The following is a 14,923-nucleotide window of genomic DNA, read 5'->3' as shown; positions in this document are numbered from 1 at the left end:
TCATTCATTCTACAATAATGTATGCTAACCACCAGAGACCTAGCTGTGGACAACACAGACACAGCTTCTGTCTCTGTGGAGTCACAGGCTAGAGGGGAAAATAGGAAAAAGAAAATAAAAAAACAATCGCATATTGATACCTGCTCAAAGGGGGAAAAACGCAGGATTATGAGATCAAGACTAGTGGAGGGAATAACCAATGTTGGACAGGATGGCCTCTCTCCGAGGTGAAATTTTACCTGAAGCCTGAAAGATGACGACCATGACAACAGCTCACCACTGATGTGCACTTCTGTGCAGAGGGTAGTTTTCTAAGAGCTTTGCATGAATTCACCCACTTAATCCTCCCAACAACTCTGATAGGTATTATGATGATGATGATTCCGATGTTACAGATGTAACAGGTGAGGAAGAGGCAAAGTAACTTGCCCAAGGACACAGAGCTGGTGAACGGGGAAGCCAGGTGAACCCATGCAGCCTGCTCCGAAGCCCTCTCTCAGGAACTGCCTCTCTGAATGAGGAGTCAGCCACAAGAAGTGTGTGTGAGCACAAGTACGTGTGTGTGTTTGCATGTGTTTGCACACTCACATGCAAGCACATGTTCCAAGCAAAGGAAGAGCACCTGAAGAATCCCGGGGGCAGGAAAGAGGCTGGCATGTTCCATGAATTGAAAAGGGGCCAGTGGGGCTGGAACACAGTGTTCCAGAGTGAATGACAAGAGGTGAGGCTGGAGGGCAGGCAAAGCCGGATCATGCCAGGCCTTGCAGGCCATGGTAAGGAGAATGCCACGCCAGGCTCAGGCAGGGCTGTGCCAAGTTGTGACTATGCGAAAGAGATCACTCTGCTGTGTGAAGAACCGACTGTGGGGGCATAATACCAAGGCACTCTTGCTTCTTACTTGGTCTATACGGAAACCACAGGGAAAAGAGTCGACTACCTAAAATTAAGTATTTACTTACTTTTGAAAACATTATATACAATTCAAAGGCAAAGGACATAAAAATTTGTAATATCTTTATAATAAAAGATATTTTACAATAACAACACTCTTTCACATCAGTAACAAAAAAGCAAACATCCCTTTGGAGAAATGGGCCAAGGACAGGAACAGAAAATTCACAAAAGAAGAAACATAAATGGTTCATAAACATATGATAAATGTTCACTTGTCCATAAAACTGGATAAAATTTTTTTTTTACATTCTACCATCTAATGTTAAGAAGAGAGTGGGGAAAAGAGACCTCTTGCTTACTGTAGTGGTACATTTCTAGACCTGAGTACCTACACCTGCACCGCCTCAGTCTATCCTTCTGTCAAGAAGCATCGAGAGTAAGGAATCACAGTCAGAAGTCCTAGAGTACACACCCAGCTCTGCCACTGACCATTTCTATGACCTGAAGTGAGCAAGTCACTAAATTCCTCCAACAATTTCTTCCTCTGTAAAACAAGGTTAATAACACCTGCTCCACCTCCCTCACAGCTCTGTTGTGAGGATCAAGCGAGATGATGCTTGTGAAAGTGCTCCCTGAGCTTATGAAGCACTTGAACATTCCAGTTATTCCCGTTCTTACTCTCTGCTCATTATCCTTGACCCCTCAGCATCAACTGAGGCAGGGGTGGTTATCTGTGACCTTCAGGTTGCTCAGTGTTAACACTAACAATACTACAATGTCAGCACTTTAGTTTCCACTGTGAATTACTAATTTGGTAATAATCGTATTTCATTCAAAACAAGTATAATCTTTGGTTTTTAATTAAAAGAGCATGGACTTCTGGAAGACAACAGTAGTAGCCAACAATTATTGAGCATATACCAAGAGTTAGGCACTGTTCTAAAGTACTTTACGTCAACTATCACCTAGCATCCCTATGAGAGAGGTTTTGTTATTATTTCCATTTTATTGATGGGGAAACTGAGGCAGAGCAGTACAGCCATGATTTGAACCCAGGCCTCTAGCTCTAGAGCCCATGCTTTTACCCACTGTCCTGCAATTCCCTTGGCGACAAAGTGGGGTCTAGAGTGGAGAGAGAGAAACCAGTCAGGAGGCAACGGCTCTATAGTATGAGAGGCAAGAACAAAGGATACTTGGAATCTTTTAAAAAGATGAACAAAATTATTCAAATTGCTAACTACCAATGTTGCCGAGGGCTTAGGGTCATCAAGCACTTCCACATACCGCTAGTGAGAACATAAACTGGTACAACCTTTTGAGAAGACAATTAGCAGAGCGCATCAAAAACCTGAATGATACACTCCCACATTCCCACTGATTCAGCATTGCCATCTGAAGCAATTTATCCTGGGGAAATAATCATGGATGTGCACAAAAGATGTTCACTGCTAAAAAGAAAAACAAATAAATTTCCAACAAAAGGGGACAGGGTAGAGAAACCATTGCATACCACAAAGTGAACACCATGCAGTCATTTAAAATGATGCTGCAGAAAAAAAGGAATAAGTATTTTGTCAAGAAAAAGAAGTATGTTAAAAAAAGCCCATTTGATGGACATTGAGGGTATTATGCAAAGTGAAATAAGTCAGAGGGAGGTGGTCAAATACCATATGATTTCCTTCATTAAGTAGTAGATAATAACAACAATAAACAAACACATAGGGACAGAGATTGGATTGGTGGTTACCAGAGGGGAAGGGGGGAGGGAGGAGGGTGAAAGGGATAATTCGGTACATGTGTGTGGTGATGGGTTGTAATTAGTATTTTGGTGGTGAACATGATGTAATCTATGCAGAAATAGAAGTACAATGATGTACACCCCTAAATTTTTACAATGTTATAAACCAATGTTACTGCAATAAACAAAAAATTAAAATAAATAAATAAATAAATAAATAAATAATAAATAGTGAGATTGGCTGAGAATGGATATTGGAGAGGGAAGAAGCCAACTAGATTTTATATTTTTAGTTCACCATATAGTGCGAATTTTTTAACCAAGCAAATGAAGCGATTCTATAATTAAAAGTTTAATAAGAAATACATTAAAGTAAATATTGTCTCTGAAAATTGCAAGTAGTTAAAAAATAAAGTATAATTTTGCTTGGACATTTACAAAAGCCATAAGCTCAGAAAAAATAAAAATAAAAAATAAAATAAAAATAAAAAAAGCCCATTTGTATGGACTTGGGTATCTGACTGGTTCAAGTTCTGAGGAGATTTACCAGCTCTGTGAACATGGGCAAGTCATTTATTTTCTCTGAGCCTCAATTTTCTTACGTGTAAATGGGGATAAAAAAAGTACCAACCTCACAGCGTTGTGAGAACTAATAAATTAATTTACGTAAAGTGCCTGGTACAAAGCCTGGCGGGAGCAAGCACATGATAAATGTTTCTGATTTCCAAAAATCTAGCAAGTCAACACACATACTATTACAAATATCTGTAATACAAATATTACAAATAATGCAGTAAAATTTTAACAGTGATTATCTCTGGAAATGGAATAACATGTTTTTCTTTTAAAGTCTCTGTATTTTCTAGATTTTCTTGACTTGAATAAAGACAGCAATATATTAATATTTATGTATCTCCATTGTTTTAAAGTAGACTTAATACTCCTTTCAATCTATTAAATTTCTCTAGTATAATCCAGTCTATGCATATTGTGTTTATGGAAATGGGGTACTTTTATTGATTTAATCTGAAGAGTAATACATTTTCACCTCTATTCTTCAGAGTCAAACAGCTTGCTCATATTTCATCGTAGAAAAGTCTTTTCTGCACTCTTATACTTTTGTAGATTAAGAGCACTCTGAAGGGATTATTAGAGCATAAAGTTAGGGGAGGAGAATGGATTAATGTCTCTAAAAAGCAAAGTTAAAGGAGGCAAACATTACAATTTCATGATAGTTATATGGAAAAAAGTATACCTTACCTCAATTATGTAAGGCCAGAAATTACTGCAATAAATATTTCAACTCCATGGACAATTTCCTGGTGTGGTCAAAAGATGGAAGTAATTCAGTACTTCAGCAGTCCATCCAGCACAGTGACCATCATTCTGAAAGGAAAAAGAATCTCGTTGAGGGAAATGTGATGGAACAATTCACCTTTCTCGGCTTGAGATCTACAGAAGAGGGGAATCTATTATTAGAGACAGCTATGCAGTATAGAAATCAAAGTACAGTTAAGTCATTTTCCTGTTGGGAGTAGAAGCAGCAGGCCAGAATAAAAGAGAACCTAGGATGTCTGTGCAAACGTGAGTCTCCCCTGCTTTAGGAAAAACCTAGTCGCTTGCTCTTGGAATTAACTCACCACCGATTCAAAGAAAAGGGCTGGTTCCTCACAGCCTTTCGCCTTCACTCCTGTTACTGTTCTCCTCCGTGTATTTGTCAATATGTACATAAGTCAGCTCATGAATACCTTTGATTTTTATTGTCATTTCACATTGAGACCACTACATAAGAAGCACATGGCCTTTCTCTTAAAACTAGCTCCACTGAGGATTTTCTCTGTGAATGGCAGTTCCCCGAGATTAAAACTTTGGGATTATTTTCCCACCATCCTTCTCCATCATTCCCATTCCAAGATCAGTCCACCACCCCTTTCCCTCAAATGTCCTGCTGCTAACTCCTCTTTTTCACTCCTATGCCACCGCTAGTACCCAATTCTTTGGCAGCCCCACCAGTTTACAACAGCAGCCTCTAACCTGGCCCCTCCTGCAGGGCAACTGCTTTCATCCCATTACTTGTGTAACCTTGAACAGTCCCCTATCTCCTGGGTCTCAGTTTTCTTGACTGTAAAATCAAGAACTGATGTCAATGTTCTCTAGTCTCATTGTGTTTTGAAGTCAGACGTCCTTGGGCTTGAATCCTGGCCCAGGCACTCTGCAGAACTTACACAAGTCATATTTCCTCAAAACTCAGTTTATCATATATAAAATGGGAATAATGATATTTACCCCTAAGGTTGCTGTAAGAATAAGAACTGTGAGATCTTGGCCTGACATACAGCAAGTACTCAACAAATATTAGTCATCCCCATCCCATCTCACAGGTTACCTCCAACTCTGAAGTTCTCTGTGCTTCTAATTTTCTAATCTAACGTTCTCTTACATCCAAATCCATGGTGGTCATAATTTTCTCTTCCATTAAATATCAACTCCTCTGATGACCTTCAGGTTCTTCCATAATCTAGCTCTACTTTGTTTTATATTCCTCCAATTTCCAACAAACACCTTCTGTCCTAGTCAAATAAGACTTATTATGGTCTAAAGACCACAAACTTTGACACCCTCTTTTTGCACCTATCATTCCCCACGCAAGATACAGCTTTTCTTATCCCCTCTGTCAAGGCCCAGCTTAAGTCCATGGCCCCAGCAATGCCCACCTTCCAGACAACTTAACCCTCACACAGTACATTAATGGTATTGTCCATTGTTTCATGTGTATTGAGCTTGGTTGTCCAGCTGGAAAGGGACTCTTTTGACTATTTTAAGCTAATTTTTCACTTCAGTGTGGACCACATTGGAGTATTTTTTGTATCAGCTCTGCAAATGCTTTTGGAAATTTATAGGCCTTTGTGCCTTGAGGTAAGATTCTTTTACTAGCAACACCATTTTCATTGTGTGGAGAGGCTCACACAGTAGCTTATACCATCATTAATGACTAAACCATCTATAGACAATCTAGGGGCCTCTTCATGGAGCCAGGAGTTTTTTTTGTGTGTGTGTGTGGGGAAGATCAGCCCTGAGCTAACATCCATGCTAATCCTCCTCTTTTTTTGTTGAGGAGGACCAGCTCTGAGCTAACATCTATTGCCAATCCTCCTCCTTTCCCTCCCCCCCAAAGCCCCAGTAGATAGTTGTATGTCATAGTTGCACATCTTTCTAGTTGCTGTATGTGGGACACGGCCTCAGCATGGCCGGAGAAGTGGCGCGTCGGTGTGCGCCTGGGATCCGAACCCGGGCCACCAGTAGCGGAGAGTGCACACTTAACCACTAAGCCACGGGGCTGGCCCCAGGAGATGAGTTCTAAGTACGTTAAATATCTGTAGATTTTGTGTCCAAGTGAACGTGTTCTTATTTCCAAAACCATTTTATGACCAAACTCCCAGCAACAACAGAGATGAGTCACAGTGGGGAAAGACTGGTTGCTCGACTTTCACCTCAAAAAAGATGATGGTTGGGCCGGCCCCGCGGCTTAGCGGTTAAGTGCACGCACTCCGCTACTGGTGGCCCTGGTTCGGATCCCGGGCGCGCACCGACGCACCGCTTCTCTGGCCATGCTGAGGCCGCGTCCCACATACAGCAACTAGAAAGGATGTGCAACTATGACATACAACTATCTGCCGGGGCCTTGGGGAGAAAAAGGGAAAAAAACAAAAGATGATGGTTGAAGCCCCAGGACTAAAGGAAGGTTCTAAGGGAATGAGTAGAAGACACAGTGGAAAGTCAAGGGAGATGGAGGAAGACGAATGGATGTAGACACAGAGGGAGTGGTTACAGAGGCAGGAGACCAACTATGAGGCTGGAGAGGCACATCAGCCCAAAGAAAGATGAGTGATGTCAAATGCTGTGGATGGGGACTAACAAGATGTCACTGCATTTAACAATTAGTAAGGAGGTCACTGGTGACCCCTGAGAGCAATGTTCAATAGGGCTGGTACAGAATGCAGACTGCAGGGCATGGAGGAGAAATTGGGAGGGCAAATGGACACAGGCAGAGACTTTCCTGCCAAGAACTGTGGTTATCAAGCCAAAACGTTTGTGCTGGTCATTTTCTACCCTGAAGTTTACCTGACTTAACAGCCCAATAAAAGCACCTCATCTTCTCTTATTCCCTTGCTCCTCGCCTCTCCACATGCACAGAGCTTGACTACTGAAAATAACTGACTGCAAACCCTTCCAACCCAACATCTCTCCCAACACCACCCTGCGCGCCTGGTTTTGGTTCTCTAAGAACCTTACAGAACTATTCAACAGCTACTTGCTATCAAGTCTGAACATCTAAATTATATTTTCCTGCTTTAGGTAAATGGAAGTTCTTCATTTAACAGAGAAAAAGAAAACAGGCACTAAAATGTGTCATATCAACAGAGCAAAAGTCCAGATTCAGATCAGATATTATATTACTACCTTTGGGTAACCTATATAATTTATGCTGAATTGTCAAAAAGATAACTTTAAATATTTTTTTCTTCCTTTGCAGTAGTGCTTGTTCTTTAAGTTTAGAAAAAAATCAAATGTGAATAAAGAAAACAGTTATAAGCACTATTAGCATTTTTTTGAATCTCGTACTTTGGTATGTATGCATGACATATTGATAAACGTTAAGACACAAATGTGTAAGCATATATAATTTTTATTAAAAGTGAAACATATGGCATCATTTGTCACCGGCTTTGCCCACTTATTCTGATGGAAGTATTGTGTCACTTAGTCTTCTATATCTTTGTTTAATGACAGTAGAATAATCAATTTTAATAAATCCTCCTGAAGCATTTAAGTCACTTCCAATTTTTGATAATATACATAATGCTGAGACAGACATCCTTGAACACATCATTAAGTATTTGCTAGGGATAAAGTCATGGGTCAAATGTATGGAAAATACATAGATTGGATATTGTTGATATCTTGCCCTACAGAATGTTTGACCCAATCTGTGCTCCAGTGGTACATGAGCGGCACACTTTTCCACACTCCCTCTAAAACTGAGTATTCTTTTTTAAATTATCCTATTTTACAGATTTAAAAAGTTTACTTTCATTTGCATGTCTCTGATGTTGAATATTTTTTATTTTTTTGCACTTCCTGTGTATGTCTTTTATTTTTCTGCTAGAGTGTTCATCTTATTCATTTGTAGTACCTCTTTATCTATCAAGGACATTATGAAGGTACCCTAATAATGGAGAGAAGATGGTATATTAATTGGGAATCTTTGGCTACAAGGAACAAAACCAAGTCAAGTCTATTAGAGTCAGAAAGGATCCTTATACAAGGATACTAGATATGAACTTTGTCCTGTGTGTTGCAAATAGTTTCTCCAATTTTTAATTTTATCTCTAAAATGAAAACACTACTACTTACTTCACTGCTCTATTTCCAGGATTAAAGAAAATGCAGGTAAAGTCATGAGTGGAAGAAATCATTGTTAAACAAAAAAATTGCTGTGACTAAGTACTTACTAAGATGCCTCATCCTTTTGATCCTTACAATGAGCCCATTAGGCAGATATTGTCATTCCTCTTCTACAGATAAAATGTAATAGATATCTATAGTAAAGTTACAATTAGATTTTTATTTTATGGTTAAGCTCTGCATTGATCCTAAAAACGACTTGGTAACAGAATTATTCCCAGTTCTGTTTCTAGTACCATTTCTTTCTTAACAGTAACCCCAGGGACTACTCCAATCTCTCTGCCAACAGTAAACCAGGTTACTAGCTTCTGCACCATCCATTCTTCTAAGTTTCGCATTAGTAAACTCTCTTCTCTCTCCTCTATGATGTGCCTTTACTATTAAGTGCCATTCTGGTAACAAGATAAATATTTCTGTTTAGGAACCAAGGTCACTTTATCAGTCACTACAAACTTAACCCCATGACAGATACTTTACTTTCTAACATTCCAAATACACTTAAAGGTTTTTCAGCTGCTTATATGTTCGTGACGTCTGTAGTAACAGTACACACTTGAACTATGCCTTTATCAGAGGTGAGGCAGCACTGTGCTGCATAAATATTTTATGTACAGCTTGTACTGAAATTCTAGATGAAGAGGCATTCACAGACCCTCTGGAATATGCTGGTTACCTAAGACAGCATATTTTTATTAACGCTGTGTGCAAGCTCTGCCATCTTCTATAGGGTTCTCCTCGATTTAATCCTAAATATATCCCCCCAAAATGTTATTTTTTTAATGCATTAGCTGTGCTGTGGGCAAGGCAGTGTCTGAAATAATGGCAAAGGATGGGAGTTGATCACTGAAACTGGTTGCACTCACAGTTAGCCTAGTCACTGAGAATTCTGAGGGCAAAAGTGCAGCACAGTGTGTGCGAGCCAGGTAGATGAGTTTCTTTGCAGGAATATTAATAGAATAAATTTCCATTGCCAGAAAAGAGAAAAGGGAAAAGGAAACCCCTCCCCATACTTTTATGAATTCACTGAAGATTTACAGAAAATGCTTGGAAATTTGAAGGCTATTCTTCTGAAATAAACAGGCTTCCAAACAGGCAAACAACAAGAAACGCCTCTATTTCCCCCGCCAGTTTGGGGCAGGTACAGCACCCACAAATCAGGAGCCACGAGGAAGAGCAGGTGAAGCCGGGAAGTGGGGATCTGACCATGGGTGACTGTTGCTTGATGACTCCAGACCCTGCCATACCGCCTGGCTGCAGCCAGCACTTGGATAGTTACTGAGTCGGGGGCAAGAGGCTTTCTGTTCTCTCTGAACTACCCTCTTTCACGTGGGTAGAGGGCTCTGGCTTCCCTGCTTCAGGGAGGCTGTGGTCAGGCTTCCCTAAGTAGGAACAGGTTTGAGAAGAGAGCAATAACTCCCAGACTAAGAGGAGATTCTTGGAGGAGAGTGAGTGTGGGACTCGAAGGAGCAGAGGGCCACGCCTGCTCCCTGGCTGCACCCCTCAGATGTGCAAGAGCCCCAAGAGAATTACAAGATGCTGAGCTTGGACTTCTACTGTGACAAAGCATCCTCCCCAGCCTCAAACATGGCCCAGAAGCAGCAGAGACCAGTGTGAACAGATGACCCAGGGGGCCTTCCTGACCTCATGACATGTAGTAAGAACCTGAAACCTTGGCACAACCCGGGGAGGGTGGTGTGGGAAAGAGACCCAAAATTAACCGAGGTTAATCTTTCTGCTACCCCAGTGCAATAGAAGTTAAGTTGGTTTAGAAATATCTTTCGCACCTCTGAGTCTGTGGACTGATTCATTCCCAATTCAAATTAACAACTGAGTGAGCAAATGAACTAATGAAGGAAGAAGCGTTACTATCTAGTAACTTATATATTTTTCTGACAATATTAGTTCAACTTCATTGGCTTCCATCTGGGGATCAGAATGTTATTCAGAATAAAGAATGCTTTTAGAGCACAGACTCATGATGCTTTTAAATCATGCAGGCATGTCACCAAGAACTTTTTTCTCACTCGTCACCACTGCTGTTTAAAGGGTGTACACTGACAGAGAGAGGTGTCACTGGAGGCATCAGCTGCTGACAGCCACAAGGCCTCAGGCGGGAGTCACTTTGGAAAATTCACCACAATCCATGACCCTGATTCACATGCAGCCCAAGGTTTTTTAGGTTTTTCAGATTTTCTTGGAGCCAAAGATGATTCCTCCCCCAGAGTGTGGGGTTAATGAATAAACCCACAGCAACATGTTAATGGCATGTGTAGGGGGAATGCTTTTGTCCCCACTACGCGAACTACTCCCATCTTTGGAATTTTCTGACCCAGCCACAGGGTCAGAGGTGGGCCTCCCATACTGCCTCCCAGCGCACACACACCTCACCCAGCCATGGCTCACTGGACCACATAAAGACATCAGACCCACGCTGGGCAAGATGCTTCTCTCCAATGGCTTTGAAATGGGGGCTGAGGAGCTGGCAGCCAGGCTCTGGATGCAGGTGGACCTGTGACGCGGACCTGTGAACAGCACCACAGATGGAGCTGGCCTGCAGACAGGTGAGGATGACGCTGAGAGAAGTAGGGACCATACACCGAGTTCTTCAAGCTCCTTATGTTTTCCCATTTTTGATTCTAGGTTTTTTCTGAGGATCCTGGACTCTTTGGAGTACTTCAGTATCCTGATTAAACCCTCCTGAAGTTGGTTTTGTTCCTTACAGCCAAAGATTCCCAACTGAATACCATCCCTTCCCTGTTACCATGTTATCAAGCTGATAATGGGGTGTGCTGGGTGAGCACTGAACCAGACCAGAGGGAAGCAGACCCGGTGTGGGGTGGGGAGGGTGCAGGGTGTAATCCAGACCCTCAACTGGGAACACCTCCCAGTGACTAGATCTCTAGTCCCTCCATTTCGGTATGGCTCCCCTGCCAAATTTTGCCTCACTGAACCCTATTTTTCTAGGCTTGCATGCTGAATACTCTACTTTAGCTGACATTTTTTTTATATATATATTTTTTCAAACCTGCATATAGTCAATTTCTCCTGTTTTCAGCTGCAGACATTTTACTAGATCAAGATATAATAGTAAAACTCCAAGAGTTATGAGAATGCTGTGCTCTCAATGTCCTCACCTTGTATAGGATTGTCATCTTAAAGATGGAATTTTTAGCTTAGCTTGAGCCTACATTTCAAATAAAAGTTAAACATACAGAGGCGGGAGAAAATGGTCGTGCAGAGTACCATCAGTTTTCTGACAGAGAACTGGTAAGGTCTGGAATAATTTCTCTCATGAACATCCAACTACAATTTCTTGATGTGGTAAAGAATAGTCCAACTTGCTAATGGGTATTTTATTTTCAATTGTCATACTTGATTTTTCCTTAAAAACTTGCATTGATGTTGTAACAATATATAAATCCAGCTGTTTACACATCTATGTATGTATTTTTAAAAAAATCAATGGTGAGATATACTCTTAAACTGTGACACGGTCTCCAAAGAAAAAAAATAAAATATATTTAATTTTTAAACTTTTGTGTAGAGGGTTCAAGAAAAAAGCTTTTCCCTTTAGGATTAGTCAGAAATGAAATATTTAACTAACTGCTATCCATGTAAACTATATGGCTAATATACATAATTTTTTACCCTCCATGGCTTGGCAAAGGCCAAAAAAATAAAGGTCACACTTGAGAGACTGCATAAGGAATAAGGGGCTTTCAGTCATCCAAGCATACTTCCTTACTTGGTATCTAGATATATAAGTAGGAAGAACATTTCCACTTAAAGTGAAGAGAACAAAAGGTGGATGCTTGTGTGTGTGTGTGTGTGTGTGATCAGATCAGAAAGTGACTTCCTTTCTGAAGGGGTTACCATTTGGCTCAGTTCTGCCCTTTATACCACAAGCCCCAGCATGGAAAGCTCTGTACCGTAGCCAGTGCTACTCTCCTCTTTCAGTACTCTGTGGAGGAAGTGACCACATCTGGGCTGACCTGGGGACAAGGTGCAGGAGGCCCCCTCGCTGGACCCTAAGCGAGGGAATGACACGCCAGCAGGTAACGATCAGCAGTCACTGCTCTTTGCAGGGGCTTCGGAAAATGCCATAATGAGCTTCACAGTGCTCGCGTTCCCAAAGTTTAAATGTGAAACATCTTTACTTTCCCAGAAAATTACAATAAAAGGTACTTTAAAAAAAAAAAAACAATCACCTACTCCTCATGCCTAAAACCAGTGGTTCTCAAATGTCAGCATAAATCAAAATCCCCTTAGGGGCTTATTAAAGCTCAGATTGCTGGGCCCCACCCTCAGAGTTTCTGATTTGGTGGGTCTGGGGTGGGGCCTGAGAATGTACATTTCTAACAAGTTCCCCATTGATGCTGCTGCTGCTAGGGGCAGGGACCAGATTTTGAGAACCGCTGCCTTAAAGAGAGGAGTGTGAAGGGGGGCATGAGGTCTCTAGGAGATGATGCAGCCTTTGCGTCAAGAGTATGGAAATTCATTCCACAGCTGTTTACCAAGCACCTTACCTTAAGTACAGGGAATATGGTTCTTGACAAGAGAGAACCGGTCCCTCCTCCCCTCTTCCACAGGCCTGAAATAAAATTACTGTTCCAGGAAGAAGCACCAAGGTTAGCAGGAAGCTTTCTATATCTCCAACACAAACTGCACGCCCCATGAGCCAATGCATAGCTCCCAAAATGAAATGGAACATCAACTCTCAGTGATTATCAGTCAAAGAACCAAAGCAAACTGCCAAACTGCTCTTGAGACTGAGAACAACTAGAAAATGATGAAGTGCCCACGACATACAGGGGCATACTAACGGCACACACACGATGGGGGTGAGGACCAAAGGCAGGAGACCTCATGGAAAGCCAGACACAGCACCCAGCATAGGAGAAGCAACTCAAATACTAGTTCCTCTTCTGCTTCCTTACCTAACTTCTCTCTGCGCCTTGAAAAGTCAGGTTTTGGGGTTTAAGGTTGACTACGCCAGGCCCTCCAAGAAGGTGGCCCCACTGCTTCCTACCCTATCTACAGAGACCCCAAGGGGGTGTATCTATCACCTCAGCAACTGAGCATTTAAACGGATACAACTATAACAAGTTTGTATCAAGCCAGTGGTTCTCAAACCTTACTGTGCACTGTATCACAAGGAAGAGGTGGGCTTTGTAAAACACAGATTGCTGGACTCACACCTCCAGAGTTTAATTCAGTGGGTCTGGGGTAAGGCCTAAAAATTTAAACTTCTAACAAGCTCTGAAAGGATGTAAATGATGCTGGTCCAGGTACCATCCTTTCAGAACCAATTATTAAGCTTATTCCTTGCTATTCACTGGAACATTATCTCCTCTAATTTACTATATAAAGCAGAAGTTTCTTATGGAAAGGACCAAGAATGTAACTTGTCACCAACTGGGTGACCTACCTCGGGCAGATACTATACTAACTTTCGCTGTGATTTAACTTTCTCTACATAAATTGAGAATACCTACCTCTGTAATATTGTAAATCTGACTGAAGGTTACTACTGTGTAATTTTAAAGATGTTACCAAGCATCAACTGCTGCCTTGTCCTTTAGGATACTGTTGACTGCTTTAATTGAAATAATTTGTAACATTTAAGTGCTAGAGGCCCCTCATTTACCAGGCAAGGTGGGAGAGACCCTTATCTTTAAAAAAAGGCAAAGCCTAGCAGATATTAGCCTTCTTAAAAATCAGAACAACCTGAGAAGGTGTTGTGGATTCTTCCTTAAGAAAAACAAATTACTTCAATCAGGTTCCACTGTATGTATAAAAATAGAGCGAATGCACACAGGTTTCAATTACACACTTAAAAAAAGGAGAGAGCAATTTCAATAAAGAATTACAAAATATAAAGGCTTCTTCCCTGTTGAGAATAGGGTGTACGGGTGCTCATTTCAATATGAACAATCCTTTAAATGCCACACTTCAATCTAGGGAAGAAAGAGTGGGAGTCAAGGCCCGTTTCCCCAGAGTGCCCCCAGCCAACTGGGTCAGGCAGTAAAGTACACCAAGGAAATGTTCTCTCAACCTCATTAATTATCAGAGCCCAGCCGCGGGTATTTCAGCACGGATAGCTGGCGCCCAGCATTCTCCCCATCCTTCTGCTCCTTAGCCTTTATGCCATGTTACAGACACAGGACTTCTATCACCTTTCCCAAGAGAGAAGTGGGTCTGAGGTGGGCCTTTCAAATATTTGCAGCCCAAGGGCCAAGGCGAGATGACGACAGTGATGCATAAGTGATTCCTACTTCTGTAGGACGAGACGACTCCTTCCACTATGAAGACAAACCCAGGTTACCCTGGCAAACATCCTGGAAGCACAGAGCAGAGGTGGATGGGCACAGCCCCATTAATCCTCCTGCCTGACCCTCCTAAGCAACTCCTAGTTTTCTACTCTGAGCCTCTAATTAAAGCTGACTGCAATTACAGAAACAACAAGTGCATTGTTCTTCCACGGTTAACCCAATCTGATACCAAACATTTCGAAGTGTGTATGTTTCTCCCTTTTCTTGTAATGTAGGAAGATTGACCTTCCTCCATCAGTCACTCTTCCCACAAGGAGGCAATTCCTCAGTCTTTTCATTCAGGATTTTTAAAGCAAACATCAGTCTCAGCGGAAGGGAGTGAGTTAGAGAACGCTGTCAACCATTTTAACATTTTCTTTAAAATAAACACAAAACGATTTCTTTGACTTTTGTAATCCCTGCAACCCTCACCTCCTTTCTTTTCTTACCAATAATGATTTATGTTACTTCTGGCTTAAAAAAAAAAAGTCTTGATTTTTATTTATTATATTTA

At 41.4% G+C, this 14,923-nt stretch overlaps 1 protein-coding gene across 4 annotated transcripts in view; it reads right to left on the bottom strand.

The window, feature by feature from the left end:
• KANK1 (KN motif and ankyrin repeat domains 1) overlaps window positions 1-14,923 on the bottom strand; it is a 200,160-nt gene that overhangs the window by 128,038 nt on the left and 57,199 nt on the right. For all 4 annotated transcript variants that reach the window (XM_058565716.1, XM_058565713.1, XM_058565714.1 and 1 more), the window contains one exon: window positions 3,893-4,018. The gene's annotated coding sequence lies outside the window, so the exon portion shown is untranslated. The remainder of the gene's footprint in view (window positions 1-3,892; window positions 4,019-14,923) is intronic.

Source organism: Diceros bicornis, chromosome 22, assembly GCF_020826845.1.
Source record: "Diceros bicornis minor isolate mBicDic1 chromosome 22, mDicBic1.mat.cur, whole genome shotgun sequence".
Classification (NCBI taxonomy): domain Eukaryota; kingdom Metazoa; phylum Chordata; class Mammalia; order Perissodactyla; family Rhinocerotidae; genus Diceros; species Diceros bicornis.
Note: the sequence above shows the minus strand (reverse complement) of the source record. Positions and strands in the feature narration are given on the sequence as shown.